Source organism: Bos javanicus, chromosome 26 (genome assembly GCF_032452875.1).
Source record: "Bos javanicus breed banteng chromosome 26, ARS-OSU_banteng_1.0, whole genome shotgun sequence".
In the NCBI taxonomy this organism is placed as follows: domain Eukaryota; kingdom Metazoa; phylum Chordata; class Mammalia; order Artiodactyla; family Bovidae; genus Bos; species Bos javanicus.
In genome coordinates this window covers 16,851,283-16,865,606 of record NC_083893.1, presented here as the reverse complement: position 1 = coordinate 16,865,606, position 14,324 = coordinate 16,851,283, and the positions used below count along the sequence as shown (strand labels likewise).

General features: G+C 42.4%; 1 protein-coding gene across 10 annotated transcripts in view; it reads left to right on the top strand.

Moving 5' to 3' along the window:
- The window catches only part of SORBS1 (sorbin and SH3 domain containing 1), a 235,601-nt gene that overhangs the window by 85,087 nt on the left and 136,190 nt on the right, over positions 1-14,324 (top strand). The window contains exon 1 of one of the 10 annotated variants that reach the window (XM_061402877.1): positions 10,785-10,900. The exons of the other annotated variants lie outside the window; for them this stretch is intronic. The gene's annotated coding sequence lies outside the window, so the exon portion shown is untranslated. Of the gene's footprint in view, positions 1-10,784; positions 10,901-14,324 lie in introns of those variants that run through there. 10 annotated transcript variants of the gene reach the window in all.

The following is a 14,324-nucleotide window of genomic DNA, read 5'->3' as shown; positions in this document are numbered from 1 at the left end:
TGAATTAGAAATTCCAAGTGGGATTCGGCCATCTGCAGTTTAACAAGCATGCCTGGTGATTCTGCTGGGCAGTGAACTTAGCGAGCCTCAGTTGTAGTGGGGGGAGCAGAGGTTTGGGGTCTGAGAGGCGTGGGTTTGAAGCCAGCTCTGCCTTTTATAACTGACCTGTTTTAGGAAAGTGAATTTTTCCTCTTTCCCCATCCTGGGGTGTTTTTTAGAAATCTGTTCTGCACGATGTTATTGGATGCTCCAAGAATAGAAATGGGCAAGGGGTTCTGTGGCCAGATAAGTTAGTAAAATGCTGTTTTAGTGAATTTCAACAGGATTCTTTATGACAGTGCTTCTCAGATGCCTAAGTGTCATTGAGGGTCACATGGAAAGTCTTTGCAAACTTGTTAGATTCTGTAATACCTTTTCTTTTACATACCTGCTAACTTCTCTGGCAGTGGTGTTTAGTGGGACACGTTTTGGGAGATGCTGGTCTAGGTGATCTGTCCCTCAAGGCTGGAGATTTTATGGCCCTGCCAATCTGTGAGGAATTCAGAAACTTGAAATAGGGGTCAAGCTGGCTGTGGTGACAATTTATGGTTTGAGTCAACCAGACTTACACATCATGTCAGTGTTCAAGGTGTTGAGTAACTAAATGTTGAAGAATACAGGGTTGTATATTTTTTAAAGCAGCAAGTTTTTCTCAGGGTAGAAAGCCAAATATCAGGGGAGAGCAAGGGAAGACGAATTAAGGAAAATGTCACTTACTGAGCATATTGGAGTCCTGGCAGGAAACACACCACAGTCAAATCTGGTAATTTAAGAAGATCTAAATAAGTGAACTATTTATAAAAGGTGTAGGCAGAGTTTGGGAGAAGCGGCTTTGGTCAGCGCAGGACTTAGATTCCTCTGTGTATGCAAGGTTTATGTATGTTACATTTAGCCCTCATACTGAGCTCAAGGATAAGTTCCTACCATTTCACACTTTGCAGAGGAGGAAAGTGAAGCTCATAAAGGCAAGGCATATTACCCGGAGGTAGCAGCTGGGAAATGGAGGCAAAACCCACACTGCCCTGCCAGCCTCTCAGCCCCCGGGTTCCGCTCCACGCTTCTGTAGGCAGAATATCCCTGTGTCGTCAGTCTTTCTTCATGTGGGGAAGCTGATGACACTGCTGTCTGAAGCTCGTGTTTGAGCCAGAACCAGCAGATGGGAGAAAATAGTGCTTTGGACAAATATATAAATTAATAAGAAAAGTATGCAGATTACATATATGGGCAAGAAAGATGTAAACCTGTAGTTTCCATGTCTAGGTGGGTTGGGGCTATGGAAGTCTGTCTTCCATCCTTTTGGAGGATCTGTCCCATTTTAGAAAATGTTTTGGGGGGATATGGGAACCATTGGAAGGGCATGAATGAGGCAGCTTAGCTTGAAGGGGCCAGGAGAAGGTAGAGGAACGTTCAGACATACAATGCAGCTTGGGAAAGGCTTGGCTGGAGGAGTGGAAAGAAAGGGCGCTCTATTCATAGGGGCCTTATCCAAATGGAGACGGTGCCGGTGGTGGGAGGTGGGCAAATGGTTGGGAGAAGCACGAGATGTCATGAGGGCCTCTCAGGGTGCCCCTGGCTCCAGTTTTCATATTGGGGTTACACTGGTCCAATGAAGTCTCTTTAGCCTAATACCTTTATTAGAAGATGGTAAAGGTTGACTTTTCTAAGAACTGACATTTTACTTCCTTCAGGAAGTTAACAGAGTACATGAATGTCTCACATCTCTTACACCCTAAGAAAATATAAAAGTCATGTCTCTGAGGAGATTCCTTTCTTCCCTGTCGCTTTGAATTTGGGCTGGTTTTTAATGCTTAACCAGAATATAGCTTATGATCAAGTCCCCTTTATTCCAGAAAACAAAACCACCTCTCAAATAGTGTGCACAACACATCTGGTAAAAATAACAAGTCAGTTGGAAAACTGTGATTCTCAGATGCGACCTCCGCCCCTGCATTAGTAGGGAGTCACTGGAGTAAACCTTTATTTCCTGTTGCTTCCACACAGCAGTCCTTCACAGAAATATTTCACATGTTTCCTTAGGCAGCGGGGAACCTTGAAGGGCAAACAGTGCTGAGGCCCCAGATAGGAATGGAGATGCTGTTTGCCCAACAGCACCTCAGGTTGTACAGAGAGCCTGCCCAGGCCTCGGAGCTTTGAAGCAGTGCCAGGCTCCTGCCCAGAACTGCTAAAATCTTCAACTCTCCCCCAGGCATGAGCGAGGCTGAAACCTGCCGCACCTCCAGCTCCTCTTACAAGAGAGATGTTATAAAATGGTCTTAAATGTCAGATGTATTTTTTTTCACAACATGCCACAGACTTCTCATAAATTATTCCTCAGTAAAACTTTAATAGGAATGCTTAGGAGATTCTGAGTTCTAGTCAATGGAGTTGTTGGTAACTTGGACAACTGTTAGCCCCAGATCTTCCCACTTTTTCCACCCCAGAACTCACTGAAGAAAGTTAGTATGAAATAATCTTCCTGAAACCACGCTTGAGGGTTTCAGGAAGATTATTTCTTGATGACCGAGATCTTGGGTTCCCTTATAATGCCACATGTTAGATCAGTGTGATAATCCAATACTTGACTATTATTTGAATTAAAAGAGCCATCGAAAGGGTTCAGTCTGGTAATCATATAAAGTGTAGGAGTTGGAGTTCAGTGTTTTCTGACTTCAAAAAAATATCTAGAAACAAATTTTTTAAAAGAAATCTGTGATACTCACCTTGTCGTTTGCTTCTTTCTCATGGAAATAGGTAATTAAAGATTCTGGTTGTGGAATCTACATTGCTGCTCGAGCTGGGTCTGCTGTCACCTGGGCTGCATGTGGAGGGCTTTGACAGATAATGTGTCGCAACTACAGCCGTTGACAGGCTCTGTTCTAAGTTCGCGGGTGGATGCTGCTGGGAGTGAGCTTGTGAGCCTTCTCTTTATGGGTTCCCCGTTGTTTGCATCTTATGTTTATTTTTAATTAAAATGCTTATCTGATTTTATTTAGTTACTAAAAACTGGAATCTGGGTGGAACTTTACATTGCGTGTTGGTCCAAAGAGAAGATTGGGGACTGTGCTGTCCTAAGAGTCTGGGACATGTGACACAAGCCAGGATTGTGATCATCGCCTAAAGTAATGCTCTCTAGATACCTTCTGGCCCATAGAAAGAACAATCGTACTGAGGATGCCAGAGTATTTCATTTCATAATACTTCTTATTCTTCAAAAGTTGGACTTCTTCATCTTCTTAGGCAGCTGTAACAAAATGCCACAGGCTGGGTGACTTATAAACAGCAGACACTTCTTACAGTTCTGGAGACTAGGAACTTCAAGGTCAAGGTTCCAGCAAGGTCTTCCACCTGGAAGAGGGCCCTCACCTCTTCCAGGTTGCAGGCTTCTTGTTATTGCCTCACATGGCAGAAAGGGCTGGGAGCTCTCTGGGGCCTCTTTTATAAGGGCATTAATCTCATTCATTAAGCCTCTGCCCTGAATCTAAGCACTTTCCAAAGGCACCACCTCCTAATATCATCACCGTGGGTGTGAGGTTTTCAATATGTGAATTTTGCGGGGAAACAGAACATTGCAAATCTTAGCAATCAGTATATTTCACTATCTAGAGCATTCTGTTATTTCATTGTATATAGAAAGTTAGTATCTGAAGAATTTTTCATAGTGAGGATATATTTCTTAGTATCATTTGCTTTTATTTTTGGCTGCACCACACGCAGCATGCAGGGTCTTAATTCCTCCACCAGGGATTAAACCCGGGCCCTGGCAGTGAAAGCGCCTGGACCACCAGGGAATTCCCAGAATTTTGCTTCTCTTGAAACATGACATTAGCATGACACTGACCTTACCATTTGGTATGTAGAAAGGTAAAGCTGGTTAGCTGTGTTTTGACTTGGGACAGTATCTTTTGGGCGGAAGCAGTGCTGAAATGGGAGTTAAAAGCCTTAGTTTCATTCCTGTCTGGGTCACAACTCACTCTGACATCATGGGCAGCCTTCTCCTTCCCTACCTAAACTGTTTTCTCATCTAGTACAGTAAAGATCATTTCTAAAGATTCTAAGGTCCTTCATATCAAAACAGACCTGACAATGATTTTTACTGAATGCTTTCCACTACGTAAGGTACTGAGAGAATTCCAAAGAAGTGAGAGTCTGCTGAGAGTTTTAAAAGGTTCTTCCTTGTTAGATAAAGCAAAAACTCAAAACATCTGTTGACCATCCCGCAAGAATAGATCCCTGCAAAGAGCAGAGAAAATGCCAGAATGTGTAGTTCTTAACCTCTCCCCCTTCAGAGAGTCATCTCTGGTTTACAGAAGAATAAACGATACAGGAGCTGTCACATGAGTGGGACAAAGAGTGGACAAGACTGTGGGTACCCTGTATCCCGAGGGACAGCGGGCATTTATCAAGCACGTGCACTATGCCTGGCTTTGTGCCAAGTGCTTCACCTGTATAATCCCCATCGAGTCTTGTGGTAGCCACTTGCGATCACCCCATTTTGAGATGAGGAACCCAGGTAACTTGACCACAGTTGCACATCCACTAAGTGGAAATGACAATTGTCATTAAGCTTATATTCTTTTTTAAAAGATTTAACTGATGTATAGTTGATTTACAGTGTGTTTATTTCTTCTGTATAGCAGAGTGATTCAGTTATACAGTAGGCCCTTCTTGTTCATTCTCCGTATAACAGTTTGCATCTGCTAACCCAGACTCCCAGTCCATCCTACCCCATGCTCCCTCCTCCCTTGGCAAATCTGTTCACAATGTCTGTGAGTCTGTTTCTGTTTTGTAGATAACTTCATTTGTGTCATATTTTAGATTCCACGTATAAGTGATACATTTGTCTTTCTGACTTCACTTACTGTGATCATCTCTAGGTCCGTCCATTTTGCTGCAAATTGAGGCTGCATTCTTAATCAGTGCCTCTGAGGGAAGGCAGGGGTGTGGGTAGAGAGGCAACAGGCTTCTCATTAAAGAAAGCATGGAATTGCCAAGAGTTAGTGGTGGGGGGTGGGCGGAGAAGGCAGTGGCACCCCACTCCAGTACTCTTGCCTGGAAAATTCCATGGACGGAGGAGCCTGGTGGGCTGCAGTCCATGGGGTCCCGAAGAGTCGGACATGACTGAGTGACTTCACTTTCACTTTTCACTTTAATGCGTTGGAGAAGGAAATGGCAACCCACTCCAGTATTCTTGCCTGGAGAATCCCAGGGATGGGGGAGCCTGGTGGGCTGCCGTCTATGGGGTCGCACAGAGTCGGACACGACTGATGGGACTTAGCAGCAGCAGCAGCAGTGGTGGGGGGAAATGCAGACGTTTATGACCATGGGCTTCCTACACTGACCTATTACCTGAGGGTTCTCTTCCCTTGATAACTGGTAACTGCCTTGCTGGGCCGTGGGGAATACTGCCCCTGTGAAGGCTGTAGCCTAAGCTTGGCCATAGACACTCCTTCTAGCTCCCCTCCAGCACTCCTGCCAGCATGAGAGTGAGCCATGTGTTTACTGGAACTTTCGATATCTTTGCCACTTGAGTTGACAAGAGTCAAGGGAGTAAACAGCAGGACTTGGGATTTGATGGTGATGCCAGCATCGTAACTATGAACAGGTTAAAAAAATTTTTTTTTCAAATGTCCACAAACTTGATTTTACTTTAATGTTTCCCTTTTAGTATCTCCCTTCTAGCACTGATCCAGGCACTCAATCCGCTTGTGGCCAGGAATTTGCAGAGACAAACAATTCTAGTTTTGGAATTCGTGCCGAGAAAGGCTCAGAGTGAACACCGTAAAGAGTCCTTAATTAACTCTCAGTTCATGTCGTGGACCAAAGGGGTCCCTTGTCTCTGCTCACAGGCCTCAGTCCAGGCTTCTGTTCACTGTCACACTCTCAGCAGCCAGCAGTGGACCAGGGCCAAGCATTTAAAAAAAAAAACAAAAACCCAAAGCAAACCCTGTTCTGCTTTTAAGCCACCTCCACGGCTTGGAATGCAAGCCCCTCGAGGGCAGCGCCTCTGTTCACGTCTGCAGCTAGACTGAGCACAGTGTAGGGACAAAGCAGACACTTCGGAAAGGCAGGGTGATTGTGCAGAATGCTGTTGAGCAGATTCAAGTCATTACTACAAAAATGAGTGTACTAGGAAGGTGTTCTTAAAATGAGCAGGGCAGTGTAGACAGGGAAACGTAGTGCAGTGGAAGACAGACCTTTACAGAGTGAGGTCGTAGAAAAGAGCCTGGAATTTAAGGTCAGGTGGGGTTTTTTGTCGCAACTCCACCACATCCTGGTTGTGTGACCCCGGAGAAGCCACTGAGCCTTTGCCTGCTTTCACAGTTGGCAGCAGCAGTCCATATATCATAAGGTTAGTGCGTTAAATGAGCCGTTGTATGTAACATGCAAGGCATAGTGCCCGTGCTCAAGAGGGGGGTCTTGGTGAGAACATTAGTTGTGTTTAATTTATTACTAAGGAAAAAGAATCAGACTGGGCTGAAAAGAAATGTGAAGCAGAGCTTGAATATATGCTCCCCATCCCCAAATTTTACTTTTTTTTTTTGGCTAAGCTTCAAAGCTTACATGATTTTAGTTCTCTGACCAGAGATTGAACCTGGGCCCTTGTCAGTGAGAGGGCAGAGTCCTAACCACTGGACCGCCAGGGAATCCCTCTTACCCCCAAATTAAAGTTTATGTGTTACAGAGGTACAGTCCTGAATACTAAGCAGTTACCTGGCTCAGAACCAAGTTCACCCGGGTATGAGTGATATTTGTGGCAGTTTGGTCCTACAGATTAAGAGGTGGTGCTGGGTGCTGACACTTTGGATCTTTAATGTTCAGATGTTTAGTTCTGTGCTTACATTTCTTTCATGTTTTAAAAAATGAACTTGATAAATCTAAAAAAATAATTACTCTTGAAATGAGACGAAAAGGGAATTCTTAAAAAGCTGAGTTCTCAAACAACCACTTTTGATTTTTTGGGGGGTTTTAATCGCTTTCTGTAAGAAACTTTCTGTTGCTGTATAATTAATAAGACTGTATTTAGTGGAAACATGTTAGAAGTTGGGAGTTTGAGTCTGATATAAGGTTCTGACACAATCAGTACAAATTATAAATTATGTCCCCTAACAATAGCATGATAGAATAAATTATTAATGGACTATTAGAAATCAAAGCCTGTCTAATTAAAAAATAAACATTTGCTCTTTAGATGTGTTGCTGGATGTGTCCAAATACATCTTTTTCTAGGTTAGAGTCATTTTATGGGTTATGGTATGAAATCATCCTACCTTTTGTATACAGTTGAATTCTTTGCTTTCTCAGACATCCAGTTTAGGAATATTTAAGCTAATAGACTCGGGTATCCTGAGCTACTTCCTCATTCGGAAACCCCGTGCCAGACTGTGTGCAGATGGGGAGCAGTCATGCCTGGCGGGCCCTGCAAGTGGAATTACATTTGCACATTGTTTTATTCACTGTGAACATTTTGCAGGGATAAAAGGAAAAACTGTCACCCTGCTTAAGTGAAGTTCTGACACAATCAGTACAAGTTATAAATTATGTTTAAAGTGATGTAACACGCTCACGGTGGTTTTCGGCTTTGTGGTCAGCTCTGTGCGAGAGCTGTGGGCATCTCACACTTGGTGATACAGTTGATCAGTCGCTCAGTCGTGTCTGACTCTCTGCGACCCCGTGGACTGCAGCACACCAGGCCTCCCCGTCCTTCATCATCTCTCGGAGCTTGCTCAAACTCATGTCCATTGAATCGGTGATGCCATCCCACCATCTCATCCTCTGCTGCCCCCTTCTGCTCCTGCCCTCAATCTTTCCCAGCATCAGGGTCTTTTCCAATGGGTCAGCGCTTCACATCAGGTGGCCAGAGTATTGGGAGCTTCAGCTGGGTACATTGACCAGTGTTTCTCAAAGGATGGCCTGAAACTGTATGTCAGAAAAGCAGATTCTGGGGCCTTCTTGGAACTTCTCAGTCAACATATCTGAGAATAGAACCTGCAGTCTCCATTTTAAACAGGTACCTCCCCTGTTTATCAACCTATGGCAATATTGAGACCTGCAAAGATTATTTTAGTTACCAGAATTGAAAATGGTTTTAAATCTAGATAATTCAAATTTATAATGAAAATTAAAATACAAATTAAAAATTTGGTGGAAAGGCACATATGAGAAACACTTTTTAAATGCCTCCTGCTTTTTTCTGAATTTTCTAATTCACTGAGTTGACTGGGAATAGATTGCAAGTTGGACTTTAAAATACTTTCTCAATAGCCATAAGAAGAAAACTTACATTTAAGAAAATCATCAGTTATTAAGTCACTTGTGAATTTATAAAAGTATCTTTGGAGGAAATTACTGAATTTGGAGGAAATTGCTACCTCATATCAAAAGCTAAAACCAGTATTTTATTTAATTTGGGGATAGACAAGGAGAGAGAGTTCTTCACAAAAAAGGCAGTGATCATTCTATTAAGGTCTTCCAACCACATAGTTACACAAAACAGCATTTTTGGCTTTTATTGTAATGAAATGAAAGCCAAAAGATGTCAGTTTTTGTCTTGCCATACTCGGTTACAGATCTATCTTTATTTTAAGAGGGAAAAAAAAGGTCAAGACATAAGAGAAGCTATCACTTAGATTATCTTAAAGTTTCTTTGACTTCAAAATGATTTCACATAACATATCTATATTTCAATATAATTTCTTACTGTCATTTGTGTGGATTTCAAAGGCAAAACAAATGAAATAAAGATTTAAATAAAACTTAACCTCTGTTTAGAAAGACAAATATGATACCGCTTAATATGTGGAATCTAAAAAAAATTATACAAATGGATCTATTTACAGAACAGAAACAGACCGAAAGACTGTTTTATTTTCTATAGAAAATAAACTTATAGAAACCAAAGGGGGAAGGGAGGAGGAGGATAAATTAGAAGTGTGAGATTAACGGATACAAACTACTATACATAAAACAGATAAGCAACAAGGGTTTACTGCAGAGCACAGGGACCTATGTTCAATGTCTTGTTCAGTCTTGTCCGACTCTTTGCGACCCCATGAACCACAGCACGCCAGGCCTCCCTGTCCATCACCAACTCCCGGAGTTCACTCAAACTCATGTCTGTTGAGTCGGTGATGCCATCCAACCATCTCATCCTCCGTCGTCCCCTTCTCCTCCTGCCCCCAATCCCTCCCAGCATCAGGGTCTTTTCAAATGAGTCAGCTCTTTGCATCAGGTAGCCAAAGTATTGGAGTTTCGGCTTCAGCATCAGTCCTTCCAATGAACACCCAGGACTGAGCTCATTTAGAATGGACTGGTTCGATCTCCTTGCAGTCCAAGGGACTCTCAAGAGTCTTCTCCAACACCACAGTTCAAAATCATCAATTCTTCGGCGCTCAGCTTTCTTTGTAGTCCAACTCTCACATCCATACATGACTACTGGAAAAACCATAGCCTTGACTAGATGGGTCTTTGTTGACAGATATCTTGTAATAACCTATAATTGAAAATAATCTGAAAAAGATATATATATATATATATATATATATATATATATATATATATAAATATATATTACTGAATCACTTTGCTATTCACCTGAAACTAACACAATATTGTAAATCAACTATCCTTCAATTAAAAAGAAAGTCAGACTTTTGGAAGCAGTGGGAAAAGGAGAGGGTGGGATGATTTGAGAGAACAGCACTGAAACATACACATTATCATATGTAAAACAGATAGCCAGTGGGAGTTTGATGTATGACACAGGGAACCTAAAGCCAGTGCTCTGTGACAGCCTGGAGGGATGTGGTGGGGAAGCGAGGAGGGGTAGGGGGTTCAAGAGGGAGGGGACACATGTATGCCTATGGCCTATTCATGTTGATTATGGCAGAGGCTATCACAGTATTGTAAAATAATTATCCTCCAGTTAAATAAATTTTAAAAAGTAAGTGGCAAAGAATCTACCTGCAATGCAGGAGACTCGGGTTCAATCCCTGGGTCAGGGAAGCTCCCTGGAGAAGGAAATGGCAACCCACTCTGGTATTCTTGCCTAGAGAAGAAGCCTGGTGGGCTATATATAGTCCATGGGGTTGCAAAGAGTTGGACATGACTTAGTGACTAAACATCCAACGTCTGATCTTAGAGTATCAAAAAACGGGGGGCTGCAAGGATCAAAAAACCCACAAAAACAAATAGTAAACAAGCCCTTCTATTTAGTGAAGAATTCTGTGTGTATTTCTGTCTATATAATGTAAATAATTCTTGTAGAGAATTGATCTTTTTTTCCCCTCTTGAAATATTGCCTGGGCTGGTCTGTTCATCTGCCTCATTTTATTCATCTTTGGGTTCTCCCTGCCCCTCTTCCTCCATCTGTTCTTCTTCCCTGATGACAGTGAGGCTGAGCTGACTGGCATGTGGACCCAACACGTTCTACAGAGAACCACACTTTATTTGCAGCCAGGAGCACAGCAAGTACTCTGAGGATGGTTTCCTTATCTTCTGTAAGCCGGCCTGAAATCTGCCTTCTAACACTGATCCAGGCACTCAATCTACTCTTGGCTAGGAATTTCCAGAGCCTTGGCGGGGTCACCCTTTGCCTTTCCTGGCAGCTGGTTTCACTCTGAATTTAATGAGGGAGCTGAGCTGAGTGGCCAGAGAAGGGTTTCCCGCCTGGCATTTCATTGGAAGGGCTCAGGCACTTACTTGTCTATGTTAAGTGAGTAAATGCCGACTGCTGGGAGACTCCCAAGAAAGGACCTTCCCAGCCAGTTTTCCTCTGGTCAGCGTCTCGGGCACATTCCTGAGCCCTCCTGCTCCTCCCTCCTTTCTCTTTGGATTTCGGTGTTCCCGACAATGAAGTAGGAGTGTGAGTATTTTCAATTCCACGTATATGTAACTGGGATTTTCTGTCCCTGTTCAGCTTTTTGGACTTGACAATTTAGCAAAGCCTTGTCAGAGAACTTTGTTTCGTTGTCCTGGATTTTGTGCTTCCCAAGGTCTCACTACACCAGATTTCTCTGCGTTTAAATTTGCCGGCTAGTTTTTGGAGCTGTGATGTTAGCAGATGGGAATTAGAAATGCTTCATACCATGCTGAGAGTTCAAGTATTTTTCATTTTTGTTTCAAGAGTTTTAGCTCATCTTTTAGTTTTTTTTTTCCCCCTTATAATCTAATGTATTTAGCTTGGCTTTACATTTTTACATAAGAGAAAACTTATTTATCTTTGCACTTTTATTATTCGTTAAGAAGAGTCTATAATTATATGCTTCTTAAACTAGATTCCCTTCAGAAGTGTAATTATATTCACCAATGTATTATAGTCTCAGTCCTCTAAAAGGGAGCTTTGGTATTTGTGGAAACCAACCCAAGAGTTCTAAAGTTACATATTTATGAAAGACTTTTGTTGCATATTTAAAGGATGGGAGTGATTTCTGCATGGGGCCTTTATCCTTTCTCCCATCTCTGCAGTCTTCTTAAAATGCCCTGTGTTTGGAATTTTGAGGGATTGATTTCCAGACATGTAAGATTACTGTAAATTTAAAATAGAAGAACCACACTATTCAGTGCCTCGCATTAGTGAACTTTTATTGAATGAAATAATGGGTTCAGAAACACCAAAGGGCATTTGATGGCAGATTTGCCTTAATGATTTATTTTTTTTGTGAAGAGAAAGCTATTATTTCCCAACCTGGTACTTGTATATAAGATTTTTTTACTTTAGTTTGAGACATTGGACTTACTATAAATGTTATGAAACTTTAGATGTTAATTTTGTACTGCTGCTTTTTCAGAGGGAAGAGCAAAGTGAAATTTTAAGAAGGAATTTGGAATAATATTGTTGTATCCTCATCTCTTACAGACTCACGTGGTAACAGATGCCTAGCTTCAGGGAGCTTAGCTTCTAGAGAGCACAGCGGGACCACGGGCACAGAAGCTGTGACACCTATGGCTGGCTTGGCTTTCCCCCTTGTCCTATTGGAAGGGCTTGGCAGGGTGGAAATTCTTTGTTTCAGGGAGCGTGTGTGACTGGTTGTAGTATTCTCTCATCTTGATGGATTGGTCTGGACTTCAAGACTCATAACATTTGGAAATTGTGGTCCTTTCCAGCCCTGAAATTCTGTGATGCTCTGAGTCCCTCGGCCACATGAAACCTTGTTAGAGACAGATCATATTGCATTCCCACCCACCCTGCTCCTTTTTTAAAGATTGTAGGCGGCCAAGGCCACCGCTGGCACTGATGTTCTGTAACCTGCAAAGCTTTATGAAAAAGTGGGGTGCTGGATGGGGCTGCCACAAGTTCTGTGTTTTCTGTTCAAGGCACTAAGCCTCATTTCTTGGCATTGCCCTCCCCGCTTCAAGCAGAATCCCAGTAAACAAACTGTTACAGTAAAATAGTGACTAGTTAAAGCCTTTTATTAAACCATATTTCTACTCACCTCCAATTCTCCGAATATTGGGAGAGTGAGACAGATGGGAAATAGACCAATTATGTCAATGTGACCATTTACTGAGTTCTCACTGTGCTATGTGGGTAATGCACAGGAGGGAAATTAATCCTTAGAGAAGGGAAGTTAGTGCTGTTTTAATCCCTGTTTTGCATGTGGCAGAAGCTGAGGTTCATAATGTCAAAGTCACTGCCTGAACCCCTAGAACTTTTTGCTGATAGTTGACTGTGAGGGATTTAATATTCTCTTAGGAGCTCAGTGTCATCTCATTCCCCTACCCCCAGTCCTACAATGAGTGTAGTTGAATACCTCGTTCTTTTCTTCCAGTGTCTTATTTATACATTATGTTATGTGAGTTTTGAAGGCAAGGTCATTTTGTGTTGAGAACTGTTCTCTTTGACATTTGTTTGAAAATGAACTCTTAAGCACCCCGGTCATCTTTTATTTTCGTGGTTGCTGTTATGTCCCTATTTGGTTAGCAAGCTGGTCTGAGTTCTAAAGGATTTCTGACATCTTTTACTTTTTGATAATTCTATGTTGTCAGCCACCAAAGCAATTGAGCAGAAAAAAGAAAATTTGCTGTGGGCAAATGTGGCAGAATGAGATGTAAGGAGTAAGCTCAGAAAATCAAAATCTCTGCAGTTATTGCTGCAGATAAGCAAGACAAGATGAATGTAGAAGTTGCTACCTGTGATTGGTGTGACCGAAGCCTCTATGGAGCTTTTCTGCCCAGCCAGATGAGCAAAACAAGTTCTCTGGGAGTGACTTTCCTGGGTAGAGAGGGTGTACACGGTAGAGGGAAATTTTTTTTGGAGGGGGCTGGCTTAAAAAAAAAATCACTGATGTCACTGTCCCCTCCCTTGGCTTGACCTCAGCTCACAGAAGTCAGCTCCCATATTCTCCCTGCTCCAGTGCCCCCACTTCTGTGGTTCATCCTGCATGCCTCAGTCATATTAATCATTAAAAATTTATTTTATTTTTTTATTTCGCATTGGCGTATAACCGATTAACAATGTTGTCATAGTTTCAGGTGGACATACACAAGTATTCATTCTCCCCAAGACTCCCCTCCCATCCAGGCAGATTAATCCTGAATTAGGAAACTTCCAAAGAATTTATGTTGCATTCTGTGTCCTGGTAGAGACCAGCAAAGATGCCATGGCCTGCATTCAAGGCCGTTTTGTGGTTGAGGCACACTGCCAACCCAGGGCTCTCTCCATACACTTTTCTGTGTACACTCAGTGCTGGGTACCAAGTGCTACCCAGCCCATCTTGGAAACTCCACCTTAGGGACTTCGTGAGGAAAACAGCCTTGTGAGTAGCAGAAGACATGGAAGATGATCATTAAATTAAGTGATCTAGGCAGTAACATAACTATCCATGAGAATTTAGTATTTGGAGAAAAGGTAAGCTACTACTTTGCTTCTTATGGGAAGCTGAGGTGTTGAGATTTGTGATGTTGGGAAAAGACAGGCCAGGCAACTTCAGGAGGGACAGGAAGAGCATGTAATGAGCCGAGTCTTGAAAGGAGAACTGGGTGAGATTTTCATTTAAATTAGCTTGAAGAGTCTAACCTACCTGCAGTTGAAAAGAGAACATCAGCTGCTGCTCAGAGAAACCAGCTGAGGAGAAAGTGGTTTTAAGCCTCAGATACTACGGATGATGCTCATCCTCCTGAAAGAAGCTCGAATTTGTTGAACACTTTGAGCCTCTGAGGCTGATGGCTGTTATTCCTGTTTTATAGATGAGGAGACTGAGTCTTACCAAGATTAACTGACAGAAGTCAGCTCAAGCATCTAGTTAAGTGGCAGAGCAGCAGCTGAAAGCCAGGTTGTTTATTCTAGA